Source organism: Habropoda laboriosa, unplaced genomic scaffold, assembly GCF_001263275.1.
Source record: "Habropoda laboriosa isolate 0110345459 unplaced genomic scaffold, ASM126327v1 scaffold129, whole genome shotgun sequence".
Lineage (NCBI taxonomy): Eukaryota > Metazoa > Arthropoda > Insecta > Hymenoptera > Apidae > Habropoda > Habropoda laboriosa.
The window spans coordinates 426370-442479 of NW_017100255.1; the positions used below are offsets into that span (position 1 = coordinate 426370).

Consider the following 16110-nt stretch of genomic DNA (forward strand, 5'->3'; position numbering starts at 1 on the left):
TTCGGTAGATCTAGAGAAATGTTCGAGACATTCTGCGAGTGTAGATTGTCAGGAGTGAATTTATTGACTTTTCACCAACCGAAATTACCTTTGAGTTTCCTTTGGAAAAATAAACTTGACTTTGAAATCTCCCCCAGTACTTTACTCGCGAAAGAATTATTCACACCACATTATGTCCCCCATAGTACTAAACAATTTTTGTCAAATACTTTTTCGATAGCTTCGGTTCCTTCTGAGATATCTCACCGAGCTCAGATAAAAAGGACACTCTGTATATTCGTAATCAGAAGAAAATGTTACAAAAATATCTTCGATTAGAATTTCTCTTTATGTCGTGTTACTTTTAATTTCACGAATTGTTCTTCTGGAAGGTTATCTCCGCCTTTGTATTATTTTTTGCATACTAATTGTACATACTACACTATTTGTTATCAGCGTGCACAACGAAATAAGGGACACGACTCACATTCGCGAAACACGTCGATAATTTACCTACGTCTGAAAAAATGCAAAATAGAAATGCACGCCAAAGCGAATGAACTAGCAAGCGTAGGCGCGTCGTTGCTCCGTTTCCTATCTCACAAACAGTTTCACTCCATAGAAATCACCTTGGCGAGCTCGGATAAAGATATCGTTCCTGTGTTTTCCCTCCGTTTACACGAACAGGTCTCGTCAACCTTCTCTCAGCGACCGAGAGAAACAGAAAGAGAGAGAGAGAGAGAGAGAAAGATTCATCGTTCCCGTCAGACAGAAAGAAAGTTCTTCCGGCGCATTGTCGGGCTCGATATCGCCGCGACGAAGAAGCTGGAAGCATCGCGGAGGTGGCTTAAGTGGCGTCGGGCAAAAGTAATCTCTTTACTTTCACCGAGTCACCGTGCAGAGACAGCGAGAGTGGACTATCTCCGTCGAGCGAGCGAGCAGATCTTCCTTCTCGAGGATAATCACGAGATCCGCTCTCGTCTGACACGAGTTATACATACGAGGACCTCCGCTCGAGTGACCTCGTTTGCTCGTTGGGAAAAAGTGGCCTAAAACGACCACGCGAGATTAGGATCGTCGGAGATCGATCGGGTCGTCGGCTCAGGGATTGCCGGCTAATCGCAGACTTGGCGTACACGTGACTCTCGCTTCTTCCCATTTGGAAAGTTTGAAAAAACGCGGCTGTTCCATTTTACGATAGCCTGGATAGAGGCGAGAAAGTTTTCGATTGCTCGTTGTACGCTATTTTGACGGTGAGCTCGTGCGATGGAGAGGAAGGATTATTGGGAAAATTCGAGGATTCCGTTATCTGGGTTAACTATTATTGTAGAATTTCGTGTTACACGGTGGGAAAAATCGACGTGATTTCAACGGTCCTTGTAGGGATGTTATTTTAGGGGAAAAAGGGGAATGTTTGTTTAATCGAAGAGAGAAAAGTGGTAATGTACAAAATGTCCTACGCGACTGGACCAAACTATAATTTTAAAATGGTGGAAATTAGAAAGAAATTTAATCCGGCAAAATTAGGTGGTTTCGAATGATGCATCACGTGGTGCATATGTCTTCTTTCTTTTGATTCATTTGTTTATTTAATCGAAGGGAGAGAAATGGTAATATACAGAGTGTCCTACGCGACTGGACCAAACTATAATTTTAAAATGGTAGAAATTAGAAAGAAATTTAATCAGGCAAAGTTAAATAGTTTCGAACGATGTACCACGTGGTATATATGTCTTCGTTCGTTTATTTCTTTAATCGAAGAGAGAAAAATGATGATACATAGAGTGGTCCCACGCAACCGGGCCCAATAAATGATAGATAGCTTTGTAGCATTAACAGTAGATAGCCGTAACTTTAAAATTGGTAGAAGGTTTCATTAATTCATTAATTTCACTAATTTTCGGTGCCATTGCGAATTAATCTTCTGCTTAAATCTTCGATTCCTGAGAACACTTCACTTGTTTATCGACACGTTTATAAACGGAAGATAATCAATTTCCGCATAGAGTCATTAAATATTTATCAATTTCACGACATGGCAAAATTTCGGTTCGTTTCACAGAACACCCGGAATGAAATCGAAGAACTCCAGAGCCGAGTCATTTAACATAAAAAAAAACGTCACATTTGAAATATGGAAAAATATCGATTTTCCACTTAACTCCCGGGAACTCTTAAATTTCCACCGTCACGAGAACTCCACTCATCTGTATAATTTTCCCTAAAATAACAATTCAAGTAAAAAGGAACGAACCACAAGGTTGATTCGTGTCACGCGAGAAATAGAATTTTTAAGTAACGTTCGAGAGAGAGAGAGACGTTGAAAAGTTAGATTTCGTTCCAAACGAAAATATCGTCGATTTTCAATCGAATCCTCCCGAAATATGCGGACGTCCGTAGCAAAAAGGCGTTTGCAGAAAAACCTAGACGAGGGAAAGAAGAGATCACGCGGCTATTGAAAGCAGAGAGTCGTTTTCAGAGGAAATGTGGCAGAAAATACTAGTCGGTATAAAACAAAGGGTCAAGTGGTTCACCTTATTAATTGGAGCAAGGCCCATGAAGCTAATTAAAGCCAATTCCACATCCTACGAGCACGGTCGCTTCTGGTTTTCATCGCGGTCCCCCGTGTCGTGAACACGTTTCACTTCTAACTCGATTACGGAACGTGAAAAAGCACGCAAGGAACCTAAAAACGGCGCGTGTAAACGTAATTAATGCACGTCCTTGACACATTACCCGTGGCGAACCAATGCCAGAATAATTACAGACGGGAAGCTACGTGAACGAAACGGGTTCTCATGCATCATCGTTCCATCGAACTCTTCTCTTCTCTCTTTCTTTCCTTTTCTAACCACAGAATCGTCGAGTCGATCCGATATAACGAGGAGTTTATTGCACTCTATGGAAGAAACTGTGCGTTCACTGTCAACCGAGTGTTGGAATTTAATTGAACCGAAGTATGGGGAATTTCTGGGTGAGAGGAGAGACGAGAGAAATTTTTGATTTCGTTTGGAGAGAAGAATTGTTCAATGTTTAAAGAAGATTTGAGAGTTCGGAGAAAGAATGATTGTAGTCGCGAAAAGTGAAATTTTCAGTATTTGAAAAACAGTCTGTGAAAAATTTCAAGATTTAATATTTTTCTTCTTTCCGCTGTAAGCGAAGATCGTATTGGTAATGATTATAAAGTTAGTAATAAAACATAAAAATAAATCTTTTTAATCGTCATGGTTGGATTAAAAGTCCCTGAAAATGATCTTAAGTAGACTTTGATCATTGTTTCATTCCAAATATGTGACATCGATCGTTCTTCCCTAAATCCAGAATTTTTTCCTCGATAATTTTCCCTATTCTCTAACACAAGACGCTAAAATCCGAATTTCAATTTTCGAACAGACTACGATCATTCCCCTGAACTCTTCATTTATCATAAGTAAATCACGTTGCTGATGATAGACGGAAGCGAAATCGACTTTGACGTATCGTAACGTGACAATCGTCCTTTCCACGTTCCTCGACGAGACAATTTCTTAATATATTTCTTAAATATATCTTTAGAAGATGTTGACACGATACACAATGTTCCGACACAATGGTCTGTTAATCACGTGTCCATCGTTGGAATAAACTCACCGTGAATCACGTTTAAACTATTCTTCCGCTTGTTCTCCTCGATCCGAAAAGAAAATAGGAACACGAGGAGTTTTCACGGTGAAATATGAAGTAGCGCGTCCTCGAGCGTTCGGTAGAGAAGTTTCCTCGATAAATCGTCCTGTTAATTTGCACCAAGGATTCAGTGATGAATCATGCTCGAACGTTCAAGATAAACAACGTGGTCAACTAAAATGATACACTTGTCCACGATCGAGCATGCCTTGGCCTGTTGCAAAGGAGAATCGAAGCAACGAACGTTGGTACGTGGCTCGCTTGATCATGCCAACATGGTGTCAGGGTAATTACAATGTTACAGGAATAATCGAGAAACGATGGGTTTCAATTCGAATCAGTATTCTTCATATCGAGGCTAAGAATTCGGTATTCATCGAATCGAGGCCTTTAAATTGGTGTCCATTCTCGTTTTAATGGGTTTGGAATAAAATCAGGATGATTATTCTGTTACAAATCTGAAGAAAAAGGAAAGGCCCAGAAATCGGTAAATATTCTTTAAAACTGGGACTTTAAATTGGGGTCCATTTTCGTTTCAATGCGTTTCGAATAAAATCAGGATGATTATTTTGTTACAAATCTGAAGGAAAAAGAAAGGTCCACTAATCAGTGTGTCTCAAATCAAAGCATACAAATTCGTGTCTATTTGCATATTAATTCGTTTCGAGTAATATTGTCTAAATAAAAAGATTATATTAAATAGAAGTGAAGGATAGGATTTTTGGCTATAAATTTCTGATTTTTCTAGTATCTCGTAGAAAAAGACTGACAAAAATGTGACATATACACTGAAAAATTTCAAATCCTAACCTCCATGCATACCTAACACGAAAAATAAAAGAAACCACCAGAAAAATCTGACAAAATTACTAAAAACTAGAAGACAACAATTTCTACATCACATAACAAAATTAACGAAATTAAAAAACACTGTGCAAATTACTTTTTCTATAATACCCCCCAAAAAAACAATAACAGAATCACCAAAAAATCGAAACCTAACCTCAAAAAAAGGCGCACCACAAACATGCTTCATATCCTACAAACATTAACCCAGCAGAAAATCGCAAAATTTGAATAAAACAATAAATATTCGAAAATCAGCCTGAGTTACAAACGAATTAACCCTTTCGTGACCAGTGAGACGTACACGAACAAAAATTGATCTCCGTTTAATATCCATTATACACCAACGCGATGATCGATGACGGACAAATGAGAAATTAGAAAAAAAGAAACAAGAAAACGTAATTCGGTCAGGAAAGGGTTAACCAGGACGCGATTGCGTAACGAAGACGAATTCGAATGGCGGCCCCCCCCCGAAGCGTCGCGGTAAATCGGTTTATCGAACGTTGCCCGGGCAAATTGTACGACCTCGAAACAGCGTGACAGTGGAGACACTCCCTGTCACAGAGAGTGTCTGTCAGACAATTTGAGAGACGCTGCGACATATTCGCGAGCGCTCACGTGGTCCACGTGGTGTGTCGGCACCACGCTTTCACAACATGGCGACAAAAGCGGCCGTTGACCCGTTGCGAGGCTCGTTCGCAGGTTGTGTAACACGGTCGAAACAATATGTAGGTCGCGTCTAGTTGTCCCGGTTTGTCGACGCGAGACTGATTACGTCAACGCGTCAGACACCGGCTAATGCCCGAAAAAAAATGTTAACGGTACGCTTAGGTGAATTGGTTGCGTGGTTGTTACGCCATTTTTACGGTGCAACCCTTTGAACTTTCCACAAGCTTGCACAATTTTTCTACCTTCTTGTTGTTTTCTTCTCTTTTATTTTTCTTCCTTCCTTTCTCTCTTTCTACTTACAATATCGACTACGTAATTTCGCGTTTCCACGAATTTACGTTTCACGTAATCGTTGGACTTATGTTTCTTTTTCTCTCTCGCGTTTTCCTAGGTGTGATTTTGACGGAGGAAACGAAGGTCATTTTCGATGTGTACTTGGGAGAATAATGTTTTCGATAAGCATGTTTTCAAAGCGTGTGTAGCACGATAAATTTTGAGCTCTGTAGATTTAACGTTGTTTGGAGAGGAGAATTTCTAGAATTAATCGAGGCGGAGGGACAAATAAGCGAGCTTTTCGTAGGCCAATCAAATGTGGAACGCGTTCTGTTTGTACTATGTACTAATGAAACAGTTATTTTGAATCTTCGATTCGTTTGGCGTAGGACGTTAATCTGTCTAATCTGTTATTGTAATCGTGCTTACGTTGAAGCTTCTTGAGCTGTTTTCCAGGGATTTCGAGAATGTGCGTTTTCCTTCGGAAAGAGCGACGCAAAAGTTTCCATTTTTGTCTCTCGTTGGAATTAAATAATCGAACGTTAGAACGTAATAGTCGAACGTAAATATGAATATTTCAAATTTTCAATTGAATTTCGTGAATTATTTTTGGTTAATATTCAGCTATTTCGGTGCTGTTACAAATGAAAAGGAGCATGATTCAAGTATACAACCTGTGTTCTACTTATCAGATGACAAGTGTATTTTCGTTTTCGACCGTAAAGGCGTCCACCACGCGGAGGGGCAAGGAGAGGGACACGTAGTTGTTGATAATAAACAGATGACCTTGCCGTGCGTAGAATTGATAAGAATTGTAACTCACGTATCACGGCCTTGCGCATATTTACGGCACGCCGGGACCTTGACGCGATTAACCGGCAACAATTATTACTCGAAATTGCCTCGTGATTCATTTAGAATCGATTAATCGCCGCGCTTTTTCGCCCGTTTCCTCGCGATTTCGCGTGTCTCGCAACTCCACTGCAACACTACCTTTAATACTTGCAGAGTTTTTTTAACGTTTGCGAGATTGCAACCAAAAATATTTCGAGGACAAAATTTGATTCGTACGTGAAGATGATTGAAATAAAAAAGGAGAAACACAAGTGGTTTGATAATAATAGTTTAAAGATGAAATTCAGGTACTTCAATTTTCAATTCTTCATGTATATTCTCGTCAGTTTGTGATTTTTGTGTTAATTTCGAAAAATTAAAAATGTAGAGTTTACTATTGCAGGCATCATTGGGACAAAAATACTGCATCCCCTAAATATGAAGAAATGGACTTCAATATTCCTCATTACTCCACAAATATAATTATACACAAAATTAATTTTAATCAAACGACATTATTACTTTTACTTCTTCGAAATTTCAGGTGACGAATCAAAGAAACGCGCAATTCCAAATATCCTCCAAATCTCAAAAAGAAATACTTCACTATTTCACCTTTGGCCCAAAAATTCTCCACCCCTGAATCTAAAGACACAGTATATCCAATATTCCTGATGACTCCAGAAAAATATTCGTACACCAAGTTCGAAGTTGAAAAGGAATCCCATTTTTGTTTCGAAGTGTATCATTATACTTTCACCCCTTTGAATCGGATAACTATTTATCCGATAGTTCCTCCACGAATATATACCAGGTCGTACAGCAACAAAGGGAAAAATTTCACTCTCGGGATGATCTCCGAGTGAGATCCAGGAAGATGAGGATCATCTGTGAAGCTTAGAAGTTTCACAGGCCACTCTCTCTCGGTTGGTCGGGTCAACAGGTCACCCACGCCTCAATTACTCGACTTCTATCGAGGCAAACGGAGCTCCATCGGTTGCGACACCTTCTCTTCACCAGCCTTTGCCTTGCTTTTGTAAAAGCGCCGTAGATGCCACTGGGTCAGAGAACACCACCGTCGTCCTCCTCCTCCTCTTCGTCGTTGTCGTCGTTGTCGTTATAGCGGTGGTGGTGATGGACGTTCTCGTGCACTTTCTTCGGTACTCTTACTTTTCTTCGGTCTCGTGGATCAACGACACCGTGCTCGATCCAGGAAGATGAGGCGGCCACCGGTTAACTTTCTCCGCTCGAACGAGGCTTGTAACGAGTCGCTTTTGTGCGGGGTGAAATCAAAGCGTTGTTTATGGGCCGCTGTCGTGGCTGGCTAAATAATAGGCGTGATTTGTATCGCGACTCGATAGGAGAGAGTTTATTTACCTCTTCGCTCTTTTGCTCGACGATTATTCTCTTATTGGTAGCGAGCTAGGTGCAATTGTTGTTTCTTTTGGTGATTCCAGTTGACGTATGGGATGAATTGTGGTTGAGGAAAATTGAGAATGATTGGATGTATTCATTCTTCGAATAGAATTGTTCGTGATTTTAGAAGATTATTAATTTTGGTAATTCTATTATTGTCACAGTTAGATTATATTTTTAACCCTTTGCTTTGTAACGAGTCAGGCTCGTGGCATAGATTCTGGCAAGAATGCGACAAAAATAGTTATATTAACAACAAAAATTCATTTTAATTTGTAAGACCCAGGATTTCCAAACATAATTAATCTAATATACACTAACTTTTCTTACCTAATACAGTACTAAACCAGAAAATATCTTGCGCTTAGATACATAGTAAAAAGCAAATCATAAGTCAAAGGGTTAATATAGTGTATTTTCATTCTCAAGCAACGTAGAACTATTGCAGATCGTACGTTCGTTTAAAAAATTATTAATCAAATACAGAGATATCTTCAATTTAATATTCTCGGAAAGATTGTTAGAAATAATCTTTTCTATAGGGCTCTCTACTATATTATCTTAGGCAAAGTATAACAGATTGTACGAATAGTCTACAAAGAATTTTAATAAAAATATTGATTTTTCTCGTGAATCTTTTTCTTTCAGTTGTACGATCCGATTTGTCCTTATGCCCTGTCTTTACGACTGTGTAAGAGAAGGTATGCCAATTATACTACAACCACTCAGACTGGCATTTCTTTCGCACCTCTGCACAGTAGTTTGACGCCTGACTGACTTTTACGACTTTGCCACATCGCTTCGACCGACTATACATTCGAACACGAACCGCCGTACCCACCGTCAGCCGCGCAAACTCAAGGGAATCTCACCTTGGGCATAAATTCCGCGTGCAAACGCGATCATAAAATTCCGCATTAAATTGCACAGGTTACTGTACACATCAAACCTTACACCGTGTCATACAAATACCCGAGAATCGATTTGCGTGCGTGTTATCGACTGCCGTTCGCGTGATTCCCGCTGGCTCGTAAACGACCGACTCGAACAGACCTCGATCGCAATAAGTTCCTTTTATCGAAACGAAACGAGCACTCTCGATGCAAAATATCATTGGAAATTATCACTTCTACCGAATAACAGGGAATTATAAATTCTACGAGTTTACTTAAACAGCTAAAATCGAGGGGAGAGAAACGGTGCTGCAATTAGCTGCATTTAACCCTTTACATTTTTCTTTTGTTTTTTAAGAATGTGACGGATCCTAAATTGAGATAAATGTTTTTTCTCAGTACTCGAGTGTGTCGCGAAATGGTCGGACGAAAATTCCTTTTCCCGGTAGCTTTCATTTCGTGTTCCAACACGATGGTTCGATGTGACCAGGTGAAAATCGGAACAATAGCGACGAAAGTTTCGGCGTCCGTGTTAGATCTGTCAGAGAGGAACGCGTGAAACTAACAATGGTCGAATGGAGGTTACCAAGTGAAAGACTACGCCAGCGAAACCGAAAGTTCTGCCGTTCGTTCTACTTTCCATCATGGGCGTGTGGATAATTGGGTCGCTCCTCTTTCTGCTAGATTAAACTTGTCATTCTTGTGGACACGATATTTGCAATACTTTTGCAACTTTTTGCTCGTTTGACTTAACATTTAATTTGCGACAGGAAAGTGTGGTGCAATTATCGTGAAAAATAATTGTCACTTTCGACTTCGTTACAATTTCTGTGGTTTTAATTAACTATCGTGAGCAATAATTGTCACGTTTGACTTCGTTACAGTTACCGTGTTTTTAATTAATTAGTATCACTTTCGACTTCGTTACAATTACCGTGTTTCTAATTAATTATTGTCACTTTCGACTTCAACGAAAATATTAATGTCTAGCGGTACTTATTACAATTTCAATACTATTTTTTCTTTGTAATACTACTACGTGATAATTACTGGTAAATGGTTAAAACGAATTTCTAATTTTAAGAAGTCATTTTGATAATTTCATATTTAATTACTATTCCATAGTCCCTTTGACTTGAACGAAAACACAAAAATCGAACGATACACCTACTTCCCATCAAATTTTCGTATTTCTCTAAAATGCTTCTATTATCATATCACGCATAAGATTAAATTTTTCAAATTTTTGCACCTTTATACTGCAACGTCTGTTTCGACCACGTAAAATTGAATTTTTCCAAGAAAAGTAGGTGTACTTTTTCGTATTCTCTTCGACTTCGATGGAAAAAAAAAAAGATGAAAGGTGAATAGCACTTGCTTCCTACTAGAGTTTCCGTGTTTTTGTAGAAATCTTCTATTATTATGTGTATGAAATGACCAGTCGCATATAATTCCATAGCGTTACATATGCTACTTTCGATTCTGATCCCACGAATCAAGCAGATGCGAGTGAAAGTTTTTCCTGCCTTTTCAGAACGAATTTTGAATGGAAATTCTTCCCGGTGTCCTACGTTATGCTAGGACTGTCACGAGTTAAACGTGTTTCGTCTGCGTGTTACTCGCTAATTGACCTGTTTCAACGAATAAAACTATTACAATGTCTCTTCTTACAATTGATTAAAAAAGCACATTCATCTTTCCGTTGACAGGAAAATAAGCGAGGTTGGGTAACGGGGGAATATCTGTTGTTTTTGTAACAACGTTGCGATAATGTGACTTCACGATGATTTGAAACGTTACTACACACTTCGTATTTCCTAGATTTATTCCAACCATCGAAGACTCGACACTCGGATAATTAATTTTCTGAGAGGTCTTGGAAATAGAATATTTAGTGTTCCATAGGTAGTATACGTTTAAAATTTTCCTTTAGCTGTTAAAAATACTTATATACCTATCGAATTTCCTTTAGTTTTCTCTCAATTATGTATAAACACCGTACAAAATTATTTTCATTTCATTTCGCCGAATTCTCTCGACAATACTCGTTTTTCCGAAGGATGAAAGTTCGCCAAATTGAAAACCTAAAATTCTACAGAACTAACCGTTCAACTTCAAAAAGTCTCCATTTAATTGGCGAACAGTTTAATTCATAAATCCCTCGTTGTATTCCAAAGGAGCAACATATCTCGAAAAGTAACAAGTTCAACTTTCAACTCTAAAATTCCAGAAAATTAAAAACCTGAAAAATTTATTACCAAAAAGTATCATCCATGTAATAGCAAAGTTTTTCACTCACAAGCCCCGTATTTCATACCAGCTGTCCATTCGTATTTAACCAAGCTAAAGTATTATCCAGAATCAAGCTTCGACGTAAATCTCCGAAAGAAAAGTCTCTGTTTGAATAGGGAGCATTTTAAGTCATAAGTCGAACGTTTTACATCGAAAATGAGCGACATTTGACGCGTTACGACAACCTGTTACTCTAACAACAGGCACGATAAACGAGGAAACGTTCACCGGGTCCCCTTTCCCCGTAAAAATGGGGTTGGTTACGAGACGACCGAGCGCAGCTTTCCTACGTTTCAGCATGATCGCGAGCCAGACAATCGGACGATGCAATATGCAACAGCGTGTACACGATGCAACGTGCCGCGGCTAACGACCGGCCAGATCGTTGCTCCAACCAGGAAATGAAATGAACCGCCGTGGAATTGCACGGTTTCTCGCGATCGTGGCTGCAGAAAGTGTGTCACCCCTTAAATGGGAAAAGCACAATGCCGTGAACACCGGTCGGGAGACTCATTAACGTCGAAACGACAGAGTGACTCACAGAGAACGCTTGAACGCTGATTAATGGGGAACGATCGGGGAATTTTATCGAACGACGTTATATGCACCGACGTGAAACGTTTGAACTTTCGATTGTCTGGTCTGGTGTCTCATAATGATCTAACGATACGATAAATAACGTAAAAAGACGTCTACTTGCGTCTGAAGTTGCACGTCACTAACAATCGCTGAGTTAAGTTGGACTGAAGTTGAAATCGCGTCGGAAGACAAATTAACACCGTAACGACCGGCCGGGTCAAAAATGCGAATGTTCGATACTGGTATTGTCATTTGAAACTTTCCAGCTTTATTTTGCGCGTGTGTACTTGTAATTTTTCATTCACGCAGCACTAGAATTTCACGTTTAAAGTCATTTTTCTCGGAAACTGAACAAGCAATCAACAAACTTTGTTTTGCATTTATTACTTATTTTTTTTTTTTGGAAGGAATCACCTCGTTATCAGCGGTACAGTAGGGCCCTGTATAACGCGATAAAAAAGAAAACAGAACAGAAGATACAAATTCTGAAGCTGAAGAAAATTCAACTGATGAAGAAACTGTAATTGCACCCAAAAAGCGACGTCGGTGGAACTTAATTTGTATCTCCAGCATTATAGTACTACAATTTACCAGACACCCTGTATACTTCCTTATGTACTAATTGGACACAAATTTGTCATAACCCCTTAACCTGTAACAACGTGTCAGACTCGTGGCAGAGATTCTGGTGAAGATGTGACAAAACTAGTTACATTAGTATGCAAAATGAATTGTAATCCTAACTTTCGTTTGAGGATCACTAAATGTAACTACAGTAAATTCTCCACAAGTGTCAGTCAGTTTGGATTCTACAAGTGTCAGTCAGTTTGGATTCTACAAGTGTCAGTCTAGATGGTCCTACGCCTAGTCTGCGTCATTGCTGCGTCTATGTTATCTCGCTCGCTGTCAGTCAGGCGTGTAACGCTACACCACTCGGTTTCTTTTACGAGATATCACGGCTCGACAATTCATAATAGAAAAATATCATTTCTTTAATTTTACTCTTTTTCATCTGAAATTTGTTTTAACATGTTGGTGAGATTCTTCTGATGAAAATGATATCAAATTATGTCGTGTTTGATGTCATTTTCATCAGAAAAATCTCATCAATATGTTAAGAAAAATTTCGGGATAAAAAAACGTAAAATTAAAAAAGTTGGTATTTAAATCGCTTGGTAGCCACGACTCACGTTTCATCCTTATCTTTTATTCGCTGTCCTTGTCTACGTTCGGCAAACTACAAAGGCGGGCGCGAGGCTCGAAAACGTAGTCCCTGACTCTACAAGTGTCAGGTTTAGATTCCTTGCGGACTGACACTTGTGGAGAATTTACTGTAATCTGCAACAGATTAGCTTTAGTAAAACAGTAAATGGCTGACGCTTAGATGCATAGTCAGAAAAGAGGTCACAGGTTAAAGGGTTAAAGATACTACGAACAGAACAGCCAGAACAAACACCGTTCTTTCGCCAGAATCGCGCCAGTTCCGTTTTCGCGTGCAAAAACAGACGCGAAAGAAGGAAAGTATCGAGAGCCGAGTAAAGTGCTCCAAATTAACGAAGAGCCACGAGCCAAAACGCGGGACACGCGTTCTAACAGCGGAATCGCGAGAAGTGCACTTTCTCCGTAGTAAAAGTAAAAGTTCCGCCGAGCGACCGCGACGAGACACGGTGCACAAGCAGCGCATTTAGCCGAGAAACGAACAGAGGGGCGAAGGGAAGAGCCGTGGCTTTCTATTATTGCAAGATCGTCAACCTCCCGCGTGGCTTTTCATTACAGTTGGATCTCCCTCTCTTTCTCTCTCGATTATGCTAAAATCGCCACCATTTTGCAAGCCTGGCATTACGAAGACCAGTTCGACCGGCCCAGGCTCGATCGCAACCCGATCATCTCTCTGTTGTAGCAATTTCATGGCGTTCTGAAGCGAAAACATAACTCGAAGATCACCTTGTGCCTCGATATTAACGATCCTATTTGCATGATTCGTGCGAGTAACCATTGCTTTTCAACCCGATATTTTACGTTTCACCGTAGAAGCATAGCTCTCGTTCTGTCGATCGGGAAATTCCATTATAAAGCCGCTTTCTTTATCGAGGGAAAAAGGACACAGAGAAGAGGTCGATCGAGTACCTTGAAGGGTACGGTGGAAAATGGTAGAAAAATTGGAAGAATCTGTTTTCAACGAGAAGAACATTTCAATCGAAATAAATTAGAAGTAAATTTAAGTCTCTATTTAGTGAAAAAAACTGGAACACTTCCTGGCCATTTTGAGTTAATCAGAATTTTTCTCGGACAAGTGTATGTGTGTCGAAAATAAATTTAAACTTGAGCCCTTAATTTGCAATGCAAATTAAGTCAATTCATTTCTGGAAAGATTTAAGAAAAAATGATCAACATCGCTCAAAATATGCAAAAATCAAAAATCCTTTAAATCGACCATTCTGAATGTCCTTTAACCCTTTGGACTCCTTTGTCGAGTGTAACTCGACGTCAGTTCTATTCACAAGTATGAATAAAGTAATTTTTAAGTTGCCAGTTTAAATATGTATTATATTTTACCTACAGTAGGTACACATATGTGCATATATACGACCCTTAATCCTATTTTCAATGTAATTAGTAAAAAAAATTGTTCAAATTGGTTCCTACCAACCAAGTGTCTTTCGAAGTGCGTTTCAAATAAAATTCTTAAAATAACAGGGAGTTATTGAAAAGAAAATTAGAAAGAAAAATTTTGGGGTTCAAAGGGTTAAACAACTCAAAGTACCCACGAATGTTTCACGCGTGTATCGAACTGAAAACGCGATTTTCGGTAAAGAGATTCCAGGCACGGTGGAAAACGATCGATTAATATTCAAAAAGAGTAGAACCGATCAGCGTTCTCAGAAAGCCGCGGACAAAGGAGCGCGCATCGGACCCGATAGCACAGGTCAGTTCTATTTATGTACGAACTCGTGCTTTTTCCGTGAAACTTGGTCCAGTGGATCTTCCACATCTTTCGCGAAACAGCCGAGGAAATTTGTTCGATCGAAAGTGTGTACACGAGTTTGGGTGTATTTTTCACTCAACGGTAATTTCAACGCAACTTCTCTGTCCAAATATTTGCCGAAACTGGAACAGATTTTTTTTTTGTCGAATTGTAAATTTTTTTTATTTAAACATCCAAGCGATAATTTTAACAAATTCCTCGATTACGGTTGCAATGCTTGGTATGGTGGAAAAAATGAGTAACGTTTGCAGAAACGTTCGGTATTTAAAGAATTCCTGCACGTTACGCGGAACGCACGATAAAATATGGGAATTTCGGAGGTCAGTACGCAGAAACAATAAAAAAGAAAGAAACGTTTTTACACACGTTTGTCCTAGCTGACCTTGTTTACGCGTTACAGCTGATTTTGTGTTTTACCAGTTGTTCGTCTGTTCCTCACGGAAAATGCTACCAAAAAAATTTTCGATGTGCACGGTGCTCGTGTGGAGAAATTGATCGAAGTGTTGCGCACACAGAATGTAATGGAAAAAATTGCAAATATTTATCCAGGCCAAAGGTAAATATGAAAAGTATAGATACTGATTGTAATTTGAATAAATCCTATTTTACGTTGATAATTGATGCTATTTTTACGCTGTATACTTGTGCTGTGATGTAATTTGCATATTTTTAAGGTTAACACCTCGTGAAAAATATTTTTCCGTCGAACAAACAATATTTATGCGAATAATTTCGTTTTTAAGTAACTAAGGGAATAATTGAAAAATTGCTACAATACATCGAGGCGAAATTTCGCCAGATCTCGATCTTAAGGAAGAAAATATTCAGATATCATCGTTTCCGTAGTGTAGTGGTTATCACGTGTGCTTCACACGCACAAGGTCCTCGGTTCGATCCCGGGCGGAAACAGGTGTTATTTTTTTCATAATTTTAACAATTATTATTTTCACCATACATTTGCCTAAACGTGTAACCGTTGAAAAGTAGAAATATAAATATTTTTTAATTGTCGAAAATTAAGAATTTACGAAAAATAAAACGAACCAAAAATCATGCAACGAAAAAGAAAAAGGAGAAATTAGGAACATTACAAATGCAAAAGTATCGAAGTTCGTTTCTCAGAATCAATTTTCACGAGTTATGCGTGAGATTACATCGTGCAATATGAAATGTCGAATTTTCAGTCATTCGCGAATCGATCGAATAAGTGATTAATTGAATATTGAAAAGTTCAGAATTTTTTTACTTACAGTTGGTAAAAATGTAAATCAGAAATATCGCTTTTATCATGGAAGTTTTAACTTCTTTAGGTGATAAAAAAAAACTATTAGACATCTACATAATTTTAGTAAGGAAGATAAAGTGATATCTACTTTATATGTGTGCGAATTTTGAGAGAAATTAGTTGATCTATTGCTGAGAAATCATGGTAGCAAGTTTGCGAAACACGGTTTTGAGAAAACTCGTTTAAAGTTTTGCTATGGCGTTTCTAACGCTGCACCACTCTCTTCGAATCGTTATAACTTTGTCGTTTCGTCGATTTCAGGCGTAGAATTTTAGCAACACATTTTCAACATGTTGTACTACGAGAAAATGCAATAAAAAATCGATTTTTTCACCCCTCCAAAAGGGAATACTCCCTTGAATAACCTTCTTTTGCGATGGTCAAACCGTATC

The 16110-nt window shown here is 38.9% G+C and overlaps 1 non-coding gene across 1 annotated transcript; it reads left to right on the plus strand.

Annotated features, from left to right (window-relative positions):
• The first annotated feature begins 15269 nt into the window (after positions 1-15269).
• Positions 15270-15342, plus strand: Trnav-cac. The gene has a single exon. It is a non-coding gene; the product is annotated as a tRNA-Val (tRNA).
• Positions 15343-16110: the final 768 nt, after the last annotated feature.